The sequence below is a fragment of the Dipodomys spectabilis genome, unplaced genomic scaffold (assembly GCF_019054845.1).
Source record: "Dipodomys spectabilis isolate Male_0828 unplaced genomic scaffold, ASM1905484v1 ptg000653l, whole genome shotgun sequence".
Taxonomy (NCBI): Eukaryota; Metazoa; Chordata; class Mammalia; order Rodentia; family Heteromyidae; genus Dipodomys; species Dipodomys spectabilis.
Genome location: NW_024871330.1, coordinates 959581 through 974276, shown reverse-complemented (window position 1 = coordinate 974276; position 14696 = coordinate 959581).

The window sequence follows — 14696 nt, the reverse complement described above, 5'->3', positions numbered from 1 at the left end:
AGGAAGAAGGATTTGGTAGTTGATGATGGAAAAAATATATGTATTATCTCCTTGTCCAAATTTTTTGCAGTTTTATTTATTTATTTTTCTTCTTTATATTATTTTTTATTGTGAAAATACTGTACAGAGGGGTTACAATTACATGGGCAAAATAATGAGTACATTTCTTAGCAAGCATTGTAGCCTCCTCTTTTGATTACCCTTCCCATCCCTTCCCATCCTCCCCCTGTCCCCCCACCCAGGTCTCCCCGCTACCCTCCCCCACCAAAGTTGTAAAGTTCATTTTTCGACATAACGTCTTGTACATCTCATTGTTGCAATGGGTCCACCTGTATCTCTATTTAAAGGAAGTTTTGCAGTTTGAAAAAGTGCTACTGATCAACTCACACTTACATCTAATTGACTTGCTGTCTGCACAAGATGCATATAAATGAAGATATTTATTCTGTTGGATAGTCACATATATTAACAAAATCCATTTCTGGAAAATAAAAGATACTAGGTAAGAAATTATAAAGTATTGTCTTTAAAATGGTTTATTTTCTTGGAGAACAAAAGGTAGTATTGAAATGATTAGTCCAGCTTTCTTCGAGATTTTATGCTGTCTCAGTATCAAAATGTTCTCTAATTCCTGTAACATCCAAGCATAAAAGACATGATTTGAAGATCTCAGTAGTTTTAGAAACAAAGGTACATAATACCTTCCTTCCTGCAGAGTCATGTGAGCACAAGTATGATTGATTGTAATATAGTTCTCTTTTTTTTCTCTTCATCTCAAGTGTTGCATATCTTGGTATATTACTCTATGTGTTGCATCAGCTTCTGGAGGTGAGATTTACCTCTACCTGCAATGTAAAAATGGGTTATGTGAGTTATTTCAGCTTACAAAAGTGAACCAGAATTGGAGAAAGATTATTTCTAGGGGAAGATTTTTATCTCATTGTCTGTGTCTAAAAGCTGACTTGTTTTCCCTTAGCCATAAAAATAGCATATTTCAGAGGGAGTCTTCCTTCAATTTATATACTGGAAGAATATAGCATGTCAAATTGAAGCAAAACTCAAATACAGCCTCATACATATAACACAGGCAGAATTAAGCTAATATTAGAATGTGATATTAAGATGTTAGTTTCTTACCATCCTTGTATACCATTATGATAGTTGACTATAGCACACCAGAATTAAACAAATCCTAACCAAGAACTTAACAAATAGATAACATTTTCTGTAGGAAATTATTATAATATTTTATAAATAAGCATTCTCCATCTGATCACTTGTAGGGTTATCTTTCCTATAGATGTGTTTAATCACTCTAGAGCATTGTATCTAATATCCATTATCATTATCCAGACCTTGTGATTGTGATAAGGAAGAATAATATATCTAGATTTCTTCTTCTCTTTCCCTCTTCTCCTATTTCTAGTGTGAATTCTCATCCTTTCTCCAAATTCTATTAATAATGGAAGAATGACTCATTGTGGATATCAAGCAAAAGGCTTCAAATCAAGAATTTCATTCTTTCAGAAACAGATGAAATAAATCAGAGTGGCTCAAGGAAGAATAAAATCAGGATTTTTTCCCCTCTCTGGCTTTCACCTTAGAGTCTGAACATGACTCTAAATATCTAATAAACCATTTCCCTCGACTAATTTTTTAAAAATATATTTTTTAAATAAATGATAATTTAAAAATAAATAGTAATTTGGTGTTTGTTTTTGGGAGGCATGAAATAAGACTGCATTAACAATGTGTGAGTTGAGAGACTAAATTATATCAGAATCTTATATAATGAAAAATAGACGATTTTAAGATAAATAGCTTGTAGATACATTTTTAATGTGATATACCCAAAAAGTCATCAATTTTCTTCCTTTCCTCTCCATGCTGATTCAACTTCAATAAGCAGTTCATATAATTCAAATGGCTGCCTTTCTTTCAAAAATAGATTAGACCCAAAAAAGTTAGAAAAAGAGAACCAGTATTGGGTGATGCATTCTTTAAAAATAGCAGTCAAATAAATATTAACCATAATTCCAAAATAATAACAATCAAATGCTCTTGAAAAGAGAAGATTGTATGCAGAATATATAAAATGTGATAGTGCCAGAACTGCTTCAGGCATTTATGATTTCTAGTACATGACAATGTTTTAATCAGGATTAATTGTTTTCAGGGACTAAATTTTTTCTAGTTATATTTCACTGAAGGAATATCTTGTTCAGGTTAATGAAAGGATAACAGGTTATAATAGAAAGAATGCTACACACTCATTGTACATAGCAAAATACCTTCACAGAATATCTGCCTTTCCCACATACCTAATCCTTCAAATGTAGATTTGAATTATATATATGTTTGTAAAATAATAACCTCTCATTACCCAAGGAGAACAAATTTGAATAATTATCATATGGGGGAAGTATACTCAAAGGTAGTTAAAAGTCCCAGGTGTAGTTCAAAAGGGACATGATTAGGTAAGAACCATCAGAAAGATGTAAAGAGCCTACATTAGAAGATAAAGGAAAAAATAACAACCCAGTTTCTGAATTTCTGGGAAGCAGAACAGGAGATAAATGTCTTTTCCACTAGAATCATTTGAAAAATATTTTAGCACTGTGGGTGTCTCTATTTTAATCTAGTGAGACTTCTTTTAGATTTCTGTCCTTTAGAACTGAAAAACAGTAAGCCAAATAACTTGTAGAAATACTTTACAGCAGATTTGGTTTAGTAAATTAATTCAACTACATCCTTTTCCTAATGAAACTACAGGGACACCATATTTCCTAGTTTCTGAGAATAAGTAAAAGTTGCCACCAGCTTAGTATACATGTATGATGTACATACTACTAAGGGCCTTGAATTAATGAAGTCTTGAAATACTAAATAATATCTAAATAAGAAGCTCCCTATCTTTATTTGCACATTTGGGGATCACTAAGTACCAAAATTATGTAGAAGGCTAGGGTAAGAATATGGTAATGAAATCTGTTTGCTAATATTATAAAGATAATTTATGTCATGTTGAATTAGAGTTTCTAAAGTAATTAAAAAAGGTAAAACAGAAACAGAGAAATTAGAGAATCCAGTAAAATTATAGTCATCAGAGGATGGTATAGAATATTATAGGAACACTAGATGGTGAAAAAGAAGATAACAAAAATGAGTCCCCTGGAACAATGCGAAACAAAATCTACACCACAGATTGTCATATAGCTAGAAAATAGTTTCCACTATGCTGTCTTTGATATTTTAGGTTTGTTTACACAGCAACTTTCACCTCTTAGGAAATGACCTTTATTAATACTCAAGGCTTTGCGGCTTATAACCCAGAAACAAATAATGCTTCTAAATTTAAACAAGCATGATACTAAGCGTAACCCAGGCTATAGCTGATAAATAAGAATGATCTTCGGGAATAGTCAAACAATCTTGAAATTTTTCATACCTTTCCTCTTCTCCAACATGAGAAGTTCTAGTCAAGATATGTAAAATATTAATAAAGGATTTTTATATTTTTTATTGTTCACTCCAAAGCAAATACACTTTCCTCTTTGCAAGCCTGACTTTGGAAGAACCACACCCTCACGATTATTTTATAGACAAAAGATTACTGCTTTGGCTTAGGTGTTTTCCTGCCTTTGGGTGTTGGTCTCTATTATTTTGGCAACTCCATAGAAAAACAAGATAAATCCATTACGGTTACATTGAATTGTTCAAAGTCAAGATGTCTTCAAACACAGTTTTCTGTTATCTTCTTCATTGCTAATTAAAGTTTAATTATTGCTCTTTAAATGCAACAAAAACGTGTTACTTTAATGTATATTCTCATTGAAACTGGTGATTAGAGGAGTATCTGTGATTGCTTTTTTAATTGTTTTCAAGTATTTTCCATATTGCCTTTGTTGTGGTCTTCTAGTCAGGAACAGAGGGTTACCCAAAAAGATCTTCCTAAGATATAAGATGTTAGGCAGAAAAAACTAGATGTATAATTAAAGATTTTCATCTCTTAAGAGACTGCAAAGCTCAGAAGACATTTTGCTATTATTGGCATGGTTAAGATCACTTGAATGTTTTGGATCTTAAACTAAGTGAAATTCATGTAAAATGTTACAGTTGTTCCAAACAATGATTATAGCTTATACTTTTTTGCTCCAATGAGATGAAATCTCTGATAAGGTTGGAGGGTATATCGATTTTAGGGTAGAAGGGTTAATGTTAGAAAGCCAAGTGAAATTGCTAAAACAGAACTGCCTATCACATATCATTTAATTATACTTAGGGTATATAAGTATATAAACATACAAATATGAATTGAGTGACAAATATGTGATTTACAAAATTCAATGACAACTAAATCCAGAAAAATACTTCTCTATATTTATATAAACTAGTATATCTAGTGAGGATTTAAAAATTTTAGAATAGATATTTTAACATTTATGTCAAAATATTTATTTTAATTGTTTATTTTTAGTAGTTGTGGGGCTTGAAATCTGGGCCTGGACACTGTCCCTCAGCTCTTTAGCTCAAGACTAGTGCTCTACCCCTTGAGCCACTGTCAGTTTTTGGTGGTTCATTGGAGATAAGAGAGTCGTCGACTTTCCTGCCTAGGCTGGCTTTGAACCATGATTCTAAGCTTTCAGCCTCCTTAGTAGCTAGGGTTACAAGTATGAGCTACTGGCTCCTAGATACATAATTATTTTTTACATATTTCTAAAGTATTGAGTGGTAATCCCATTTATTTATATATTGTGTAATGATAAGCTCCATCATATCCATTAATTTCTGCATGTAACGTTTCTTTTTAGTGAGAATATACTAAAACGTATCTTCTGGGTGTGATGAAATATTTATTCTTAACTATAATAACTTTGTTTCTTGTGGTATACAATTAATATATTTACTTTTACTCAAAGAAGTCTGCTAATTTAAGTTAAATAAAACATGATTTGTAAAGTGAAAGTAATTTATGGTTTCATTGATTGTTTTAAGAAAACAATTATGCCTTTTGTTTTCAATTATATTTCTGTGGGAATGTGTGACACTCATTGATTTAACTTTAAAATTAATAACAGTTATATTATCAAGTTGATTCAAACTTGTATTTGAAAATTGCACACTTAACACAAGTATACTTCCACTTTCCTCTACCACATAATTAAAATAACAGTAAAGCAAAATTGGTGTTAGCCATTTATGTGTATAATCCTAGAACTCAGGAGGCTGAGAACTGAATATTTTAGTTCAATGTCATTCCAAACAGATAAAATGTGAAAACTTATCTCCAATTATCCAGCAAGAAACATAAGGTGAGCATGTGACTCAAGAATAGAGTGTCATCAGCCATGAGCAAAAAATACAAGGGAGACCATTAAACATCTAGTTCAAGCCCTAAAAATGACATATACACACAACAACAACAAAATGTACTATGATTATTAATGATGAAGACAAAATAGTAAAAAATGATCCTGAGAAATGTGTAAACATCTGGAAGACAGAAATCATTTGACATAATTTTGATTCATGAGAGGGAAAAGTCACAGCCTCATTTGTACAATTTCATTGTAGTCATTTGCGTTGAAACCTGGCTACTGGGTAACATGTGAAAGAGTAGACTGGATTACCTGACATAGGAGAAATTGCCTGTTACTATGTACCATCCCACTCTGCAAAGTTTAAAATCATGCTTGTTAATTTAAATAAAACTTATTGTTAGAGACTCTCTGGTCCACACAGACTGGGGTCCTTATTTTGAGGCTTCAGACCAGTGCTTTTGTTTATAACCACTCCTGTTTTACCCCTCTTCCCTTGTGCAGCTATACCTTACTTAGCTGGCACTAAGCCAAGTCTTTGAACTAGACACTCCTGCTTTAATGCCTCCCTTTCTCCAGCTACAACTCATTTCACATACTATCTCTGTCTTAGCATTAGTTGTTTTCTGACTAATCCCCATCAGAAAACACTTATATTCATGTAAACCCACTATAAATAACCTAGTTAGAAAAGGGAGAAACGGTTTACCATTGGCTGAGGCCCTTATCTGTAGGTTTGCTCCCTAATAAATCTGTGCTACACTATCTCTTTTTTTTCATGGCTTTTGAGTCTGACAAATGATTTGGTTTGATGTAATCCCATTTATCCAGACTTGCTTTGGAAATTTTGACCTATTCCAAGGAGCCCTCATGTTTCCCCTAACTCTTCCTGTAAGATTCCTAAGGCATCTGCACTTACATTGAGCTCTTCAATCCATTTGGAATTGATTCTGGTGCAGGAGGATATAAAATGATCTAATTTCAATTTTCTGTGTACAGCCAGTTAAACCAATTTTTTGAAGAGGCTGTTTTTCTTCCATCCTGTGTTTCTGGCTTCCTTATTAAAGATTATGTGCCTATAGGAATGGATTCATTTCCGGATCTTGAATTCTGTTGCATTGATGGAATTCTGTGCTTCCATGGGAAAGAATGGTATTACCCCATTCTGAAGAAATGGAAAGACTGGGGGAAAAATGCTATTAAGTGAAATAAACCAGATCCAATTAAATATATGCTGCATGGTTTTCCTCATTTCTAATAACTAGATATGCCCATAAATCTACAAGTTAATCCAATAGATAGTAAAAGACAAATAATTAAACGTGGATATGATTAACAGCACTCTAAGCATTCACATGGCAAGAACAAGGGAAGCTATTCTTAGGAGAGGATCCCAATGGCTCAATAGCTATGTGCATATGAACAGATAAATGTTGCTTATTGAAATGAACTCTAAGAATCAATCATATATATGAAATACTTATATCTATATATCATTTTAAAAGATGTCACAAATAACTGACTTCTCTGTAAACTCAAAAGCAAATTTCTAAGTTTAGAAGATAAAATTGAGTTTTCAACACATAAAATAAAATACATAGGGGAAAAGGTGGGAGAGAAAATATAAGATGAAAAGTATAATAGCTAACTATTGAAGAATTCATAAACAATTTTCAAAACTATACAAGAGAGCTTGGGTACAGCTAAGTTGTAGAACGAGACTAATATATACAAAGCCATGATTTCAATCTCCAAACCTAAAGGTCTAATAATAAGTTAATAAATAGTAATAATACAATATTTACTTGAAATAAATGCTTTTATATTAGAGAGGCCTGAATCCTGAAACAGTAAACAAAATACTGTCAATTCTTGTATCCAATGAAATGAAAACAAGAATGAAGAAAAAATATTTTCTTTTTATCCTTCCTTTCATTTTCTGTTTTCATTTTTTCTTTTTCCTTTGGCACTACTGGTGCTTGAAATTGCTAAGGCTCTAACCACTTTAGATTATTTTTCAGGCCAAGCCTCCCTTGAGCAATGATCTCTTACCTTTGGCTTCCACATCGTTAGATAACAGGAAAATTACACTATATCTAGCTTTCTTTGTTTTTGTAGTTTTTTACGAATTTTTTTTGTCAAAACTGTCCATTATATCAGTCTTCTAAATCTCTGCCTCCTAATTAGCAAGGTATATTTTATCTCAAGTTTGGGAACAAACTTGTTTTTAATGTAAACATTCAATATTGACTTCTGTTTTCTAGATATCATTAAATTATATTGAGGTTAGTATGGATCTTTATGATGTTGTAAGAACACACATAATTCCCTTGAAATCTTTTTCCAATTTATTTAAGTATTTCTATTATACATCACAAATACGACATTAATATTTCACAAGTACTTTATGGAGACTTCAGTTACTTTATTTTGTGACATATTAACCACAATATAATTTTATCAAGTATATATGAATATACAATATTTACAGATACATTATTTAGAGAATTAATTCATAATGTTTACTTTTAATATTTTTTGGTAAGTACTTGGTTTCAAATTCAGAGCCTTGCATTTGCCAGGCAGGCACCTTACCACTTGAATCATGCCACATCCAGTAATTTTTGCTTTGATTGTTTTTGATATAGAATCTTGCATTTGTTTATTCCTTGGCTACCTAGATACTGAACTTCCTAGTTGTATGTCCAGTAATAGGTAGGATGACATCCACACATTGGCACATCCAGATTTTATTGATTGAGATGGAGGTCTCTTGTATGTTTTCCAGTTTGACCTTGAACTGCGACTATCCACGTTTCTATTTTCAGAGTAGCTAGGATTATAGGTATAAATCACCTCATTTGGCTTCTATTATTTATGTTTATGAAAAGTGTGAAAATATGAGAAAATCATCTAGAGGTTACTGCCATACCAGATTCTAGGTTATTCATTTGTTTGTTCTTTCACAAACTGTTATGTGACAAACTGTTTTATATAGCGATATGGCACATCAATAATACAAACATATATTGCTAATGCCATTTCAAACAGCTGTGATGATCTAATTTCTACGTGTGGATTTGTTTCCTGGGAAAACATCCTGAGTATATAGGTCAAAAAATTGATATTGCTAACAAACAAAAATTTGCTTCCATTATGATCAGCAGTTTGCAAAGAGGGGTTCCATGCCTTTAGAGGAGACTGGTCACAGGGAAATTCCCTGCTGTAACTCTAAAATAAATCTTATCTTTACAAACTAGCAGAATGGTAAAAATTTGTCAAAATTATTATATGGGAAGTTTCTTGATCTGATAAAGAGTACTGCATTAGAATGAAAGTATTCCCAGTTGCTCTGAAATCAGGCAAAGATGTCATCCATTTTTATTCAAACACATAGGGTTTCAGGGAAGATGGCGGAGGAGAAGCTGGAGTCTAAACAAGCTCTCGAATAGAAAGCAGTTTTAGAGTTCCAGTCAACAGTCCTAAGCCAGAGATCACACCAAGTATGTCATCACAGGACAGACAGTCAGGCCAGAGAGGGAAAATCCAGGCAAGGAGACGCATCTGAGCTCTTGCCAGCTGCCGCTGTAGCAGCGGCAGCAGTGGCAGCGGCGATCGTAGGCACCATACCTGAACCACAGAGAGTCCAGGATGAAGGAGCCAGAAGCAGCAGGCGAGCGGATTCTACTCAACACCAGCAAGAACCGACAAGGAGCAGACATCTTCATCCTGCAGTTTGCAGACCAGAGACGACCCAGGAACCAAGACTCGGCGTGAGTAGAAGCCTAACGTCCTCACTCCTTCTCAGGGAGCAGAGGAGGGAAGGCCACCTCTCCACCCCCCAGTACTGGAGATCTCCATCTTGGATACGGACAAAGCTCGGCGGAGCTGCTAGCTCCAACTCAAGCCTTGGAATAAAACGAGTCATTTAGCAGGTCACAAGAACTTAATGGCAGCGTGACCTGCCAGACTAACCTCCACCCAGGGAAAAGTCACCCAGCTCCGGTGCCAGCCCAAGGAGTGGCTTTCTTCACTGGGTAATCAGAGCCAGAGGCTGACCCTCCCTCTAGCAGCCACGACAATTAATTGAAATTCAGTAAACAGAAACCCTGAGAATGGCTGCAGGCTGGGCTCTGTGAGTTTTTCACAAACTAGCCCCCGGGAAAAGCCACTGTTTGTTGAAAGGCCTCAACTCTACCCAGAACCTAGCCTCATCACTGCATCCCCCTTTTTGGTGATACTCAAAGTAGATCTGCCTCCCATTGAACTAGCCTGGGAGGAGGATCGCAAAATCCTGGGTAAAGCAGAGCATTTTTCTGCCTGTTCGAACAAACTGACTTAAGAACCAACCAAGCAGCAGAACCACAAGCAGACAAGAGACTCCAACAAGAGGCTGGTTACGGGCACAAGGGAGATACAGGATTTTTCCCACCCCTCCCAAAAAAATCAAAGAAGTTTTTTCTTCTTCTTCTTTTTTTTTTTTTTTTGGTACCTTATATAAAAAATTTTTTTTCTCTTTTCTAAAACTTTTTTTAATCTTTAATTTTTGCCTTTTTTGAAAAAAAATTGTTTTCCAGTAACTTTTTTTCTTCTTATAATTTTTATTTTAGGGATATGTGAGTGTGTTTTTCTTTCTTTTTTTGTTTTCTTTCTCTTTTTTTTCTTTTTAAATTATCTTTTTATTTTTTGTTTAGCTATACTGAACTTCTGATCTTTTTTCTTCCTTTCTTATCCTTTTCACCTTTTCCTCTCTTTCGTTCTTCTTTATGTGACTTAATTCTTGTCCTGCACATCCTCAGATAAAACCGTAGTCTATTCAAGCACAAAGCAGACATTTTTGCTAATATAATGAAGCAAAATATAAAATTCTTGTCAAATAGCTTTTATTCATAATATATAAAGAACTCTTAATACATGAATCATACAATAAATAACCCAATTAAGCAGATACAGAGAGAAGGCAAATAAGCACATCAAAAACCCATACATTACAATACTATTGTAGAAATTCTTCCAAATGGATTCAAATAATGCTTTCTGGAATGTAAGGAATGTTAATAATTTCACTATCTTGAGTCTTAAAAATAATAATTTAAAGGGAAATACATAAAGAACTTCAGAATTCAGGGAATTCTTATTTCATGTTCTGTGCATAATACTTCACAAAACATATATTCTTTTTTTGGGGGGGGGTCCATTTGTGGGGCCTGAACTCGGATTGGGAGCTGTCCCTCAGCTCTTCAGCTCAAGGCTAGTGCTCTACCACTTGAGCCACACGCCACTTCCAGCTTTTTTACTTTTTGCTTATTTGGTGCTGAGGAATCGAACCCAACACCTCAGGCATGTAAGTCAAGTGCTCTACCACTGAACCACCTTCCCAAGGTACATTCTTTAATTCTCAAAAACAGATGACTACTCTAAGAAACATGTAAAATGTCACCCAGCTAGCACAAGAGTTTTAGTTATTAGTACAGTCACGGGGTTTCCAAATCATGAATTGAATCTGAGCCATGGATTCTGGTTCTGCTCAATCTCAATTGTCATTTACACATCAGCCTTCAGAAACACACCAACTCTTCTCATGCCTCTATTTCTGCATTTTTTAAATGAAGATAACATTCTTCCAACCCTAGATGATGAAATAGGTAATACCATCAGATGACACAGAACACATTTTTGCATTATTGTGATTTATCCAACAATTGTTGAACAGCTTCTATAAAAATCAATGAAAAAATTATCTTACAGCTTTTATAAAAATCTCAACCATAATTTTATTGGTTTAACACCTTGCTTGAAATTGTATCCCAAATAGCAACAGAATTTACCGTAATTTTTCAAGTTGATAAATCAACTTAATCCTCCTCTTCTCTTAAGAAATAAATCCTCTTTATGAGCTCCTCACATTCTGACACATAGCTATAAAGTGCAATTTCGTGAGCCGATTATCTCATTTTCAGCTCATTGAAATCTGCTTGACAAAATTGCTCTGTTACAAAGCTGGTTACAAAGACTTCCTTGTGATTTCCCCAAATGATGGTAGTCATTTGTGTAAGTGACTTCGTAAACATTTTAAGGCAATTCAAGAAAGAAATTATAGCAGAAAGTTGCAAAGGAAATATCTTGAAAATTGTATTATAATCTTTCTTCCTTTTTCTTGTATTTTTTTCTCAGGAGAAGGGATTGAACTCAGGGCCTCAAACTTGCTGGATAAATGTTCTTGATCCATACAACTAGCACTTTGTTTAGCTTTAGATTGATTTTCAGATAGTTTCTTATTAACTGCCTAGGCTGGCCTCAAACCATGACCCTCCTACTTCTGCCTCTCTTATCATCATGTGTCACCAGTGTGTTTTAAATATTGAAGTCTCAGTATTATACTTTTACCATACCAACTGCAAACCTCCTATACTTTCCAGAGTCTAGCTCATAAGTAGAATTATTGACATGTACCACTATATCAAGCTGAATTTTCTTAAAAAGAAATCTTCAGTTGCTCTTCTAACAAAGAACTATTCACTCACTTCTCTTTAGTCTCCAATTCTCTGCCTCTGTAACTTCTTTCTCATTTTTCTCCTCACTGAAGCAGGCAAGTTTGTGATAACTTCAGTTTTGTTAATGTTTTCAAAATATTCCTTGTTAGTCTAAATTCTTCATTCCTCATGTTCTATATCATAGTGATTTTCCATACCAAAAATATTTGTCTCAGCTAGGAGAGGTGACTGATGCCTGCAATCCTACGTACTCTGGAGGCTGAGATGTAAAGATTTTGGTTGGAAGCCAGATAAATATTTTCTATCAAAAAGGAAACTGGGTTTCTCCTATAAAAATAAAAAAATTATTTCATATTTGTTATAATAACAGCTTACAAATGTAATGTTATTCAGTTGATAAGCTTAATAGAAACAATGAATCAAACATGAATTTCTCTGAAGAAATCAAAGTCATTCATTACAACCCTTACTTGATTTGTGAAAGAGATGAAATCTCATTCAGAAAACATAATTAGGTTCCATTGTTACATTCTCATTTCTGTCTTTATCAAAGATGATTCAGAGGAAACAGACCTAAACAGATATGAGTCCTGGAACATATTGTAAATGACAGCATTGAATGATCTCTCCATGGTTAGAAAGACAATCTTCACAAATTTTCACGCACCTGAACAACTCATACTGATGCTTCACTCTGAGCCTGGATTAGTTTTCCCGTTTGTCCTTCTGTGGCACTGCTTCTGTGTCAGGTGTGTGTCTTTCATTTTATTCGGCCAAAGTGGACTCTTATTTCTGCTTGCAAATATTCTGAGAAACTTTTGCCAGGCCACAAGAAGTACAGATAAAATTTCATCCCATATTCTCCTTTCACAGTCCTCCTGTCCTGAAAAGCTGTTTACTGAACAAAATGGAGCAATGATTGCACAATGATATAAACCTGAGCAAGCATTATCACACTAGTAATAACACCAGAAAGGAACAAGTAGAGGAATCATTATCTGAGTGTCACCAGTATCAAATGACCTATTGCTCCACATGTTTAATTGGGACAACTAATAGATGTTTTGCTAGCTGCCAGTGGCTCACACCAGCAATCATAGCTTCTCAGGAGACTGAGGTCTGAAGATTGTGGTTTAAAATGAGCCCAAGATAGAAAGTCCATGAGATTCTTACCTCCAATTGACTACCATAAAGCTGGAAGTGGTACTGTGGCTCAAGTGGTAGAGTACTAGCCTTTAGCAAAGCTGCTTAGGGACAGCACTCAGGCGCCAAAACCAGCACACACACAAAGATAGATGCTTCTAGTTCCTGGCCATGTTCTTTTTTATAATGCTTCTTTTGGTGAAGAGTTTGTAAGTCAAATAATCTCGATGCAAAGTAATAGCTATGCTGTCTTGGGCTTGTAGTCCTCTTCATTTTCTTTACCTGTACAATGAAGAAATTTCTTTGCCAAACTGGTTCAGTGGGAGAATCCAGTCATAATATTCAATGTACATGTGTGAAAATGTGACTACATAAATGGAGGGGGTGAGATAGAGAAGACAAGATCAAAAAAGAGAAGAGAAGAATGATCAAATTGATGACATCAATCAAGATTTACTCACAAACTGACATATTAAATTAAAACTCCATTGTACACTACTTATGTATCATTTTGTAAGTAGAAAAAAATGAAACCAGTGCTTCAGTGCAATCCACACATCTTAGGTATAGATTGCTCAAAGCTATTTCTTTTAAAGAATACAGGACAGAGAAGAGTGGAACAAATCATTTCCAGAATAAAACTGATCAACTCTACCCCAAAGTTAACATCAATAGTGATGTTGACCATACACCCTTGATTTCATGCACTGAGAACACATTTCCTCTCATCCCCCAATCCTGGGTTTAAATTCAGGACCAAGATTCTGTCCCCCCCCCCACCCACTCATAGCTAATGCTCTAACATTTGAGCCACAAATCCAATTCTGGCTCTTTTTGTTTAATTGGAGATTAGTCTCATGGATTTTCCTGCCCAGACTGACTTCAAATCATAATCCTCAGATCTCAGGCTCAGAATATAGGTGTCAGCCATCAGTACCCAGCTTGAGAACTCACCTTTCCATTGTAATTCTCCTTTCCGAAACTTCATAGCCACAATCTTGGAAGCAAAGATTCAGAGAGCTGCCACGCCTACTCCAGTGGAGTCTGCTTAGCATGGGAAACCAGCTTTCAGACCTGAGCATGGGGCTTCAGAGACCCATCTCTGAGTATTGGGACTTCACTGAAGTCTACCTCAGAGAATGGGGCTTTACAGAGACCTATCTCTGAGTATTGGGACTTCACCGAAGTCTACCTCGGAGAATAGGGCTTCAAAGAGGCCTACTCCTGGAAAGGCTGGCAAACCTCTGGGAAAGATGTGTTTCTCCTTTTCTTTTCTTTTCTTCACTGTATAAGAGTGCCTATTCATCTTTTACTGTTTCTGCTGCTCATTGTACTTACTCATGCTCAACGTTCCTTTATTCAAAGCTCTTTCTTAAGAGTGTTGACGACTCCATCTGATGAGTGTCTTAAAAATATGACTAACTCACCAGAGTTAAGTGCTACCCTGAAACCCCTCTTAAGGAGGCAAGTAGACAAGTCATAAGTAAATATAAAAGTATTGGGGGTTTCATGAAGTCACTTCAGCAGAAGGAACTGTCTGTAAGAGATTTACAAGAAGCTGTAGGCGAGGCTGGAACAGAAAGAATGTATGGCAAATGCTGAGATAACTACTTAGGAGAAAGAACTTCCTGTTACTCTCTTTTATTTACTAAGAGACTTGCTAGATCTAGGCCTCTATAGAAATAAGGTAATGGTTAGATGGTGACAAACTTTGAAATCCATTATATTTCTTAGAGATAAG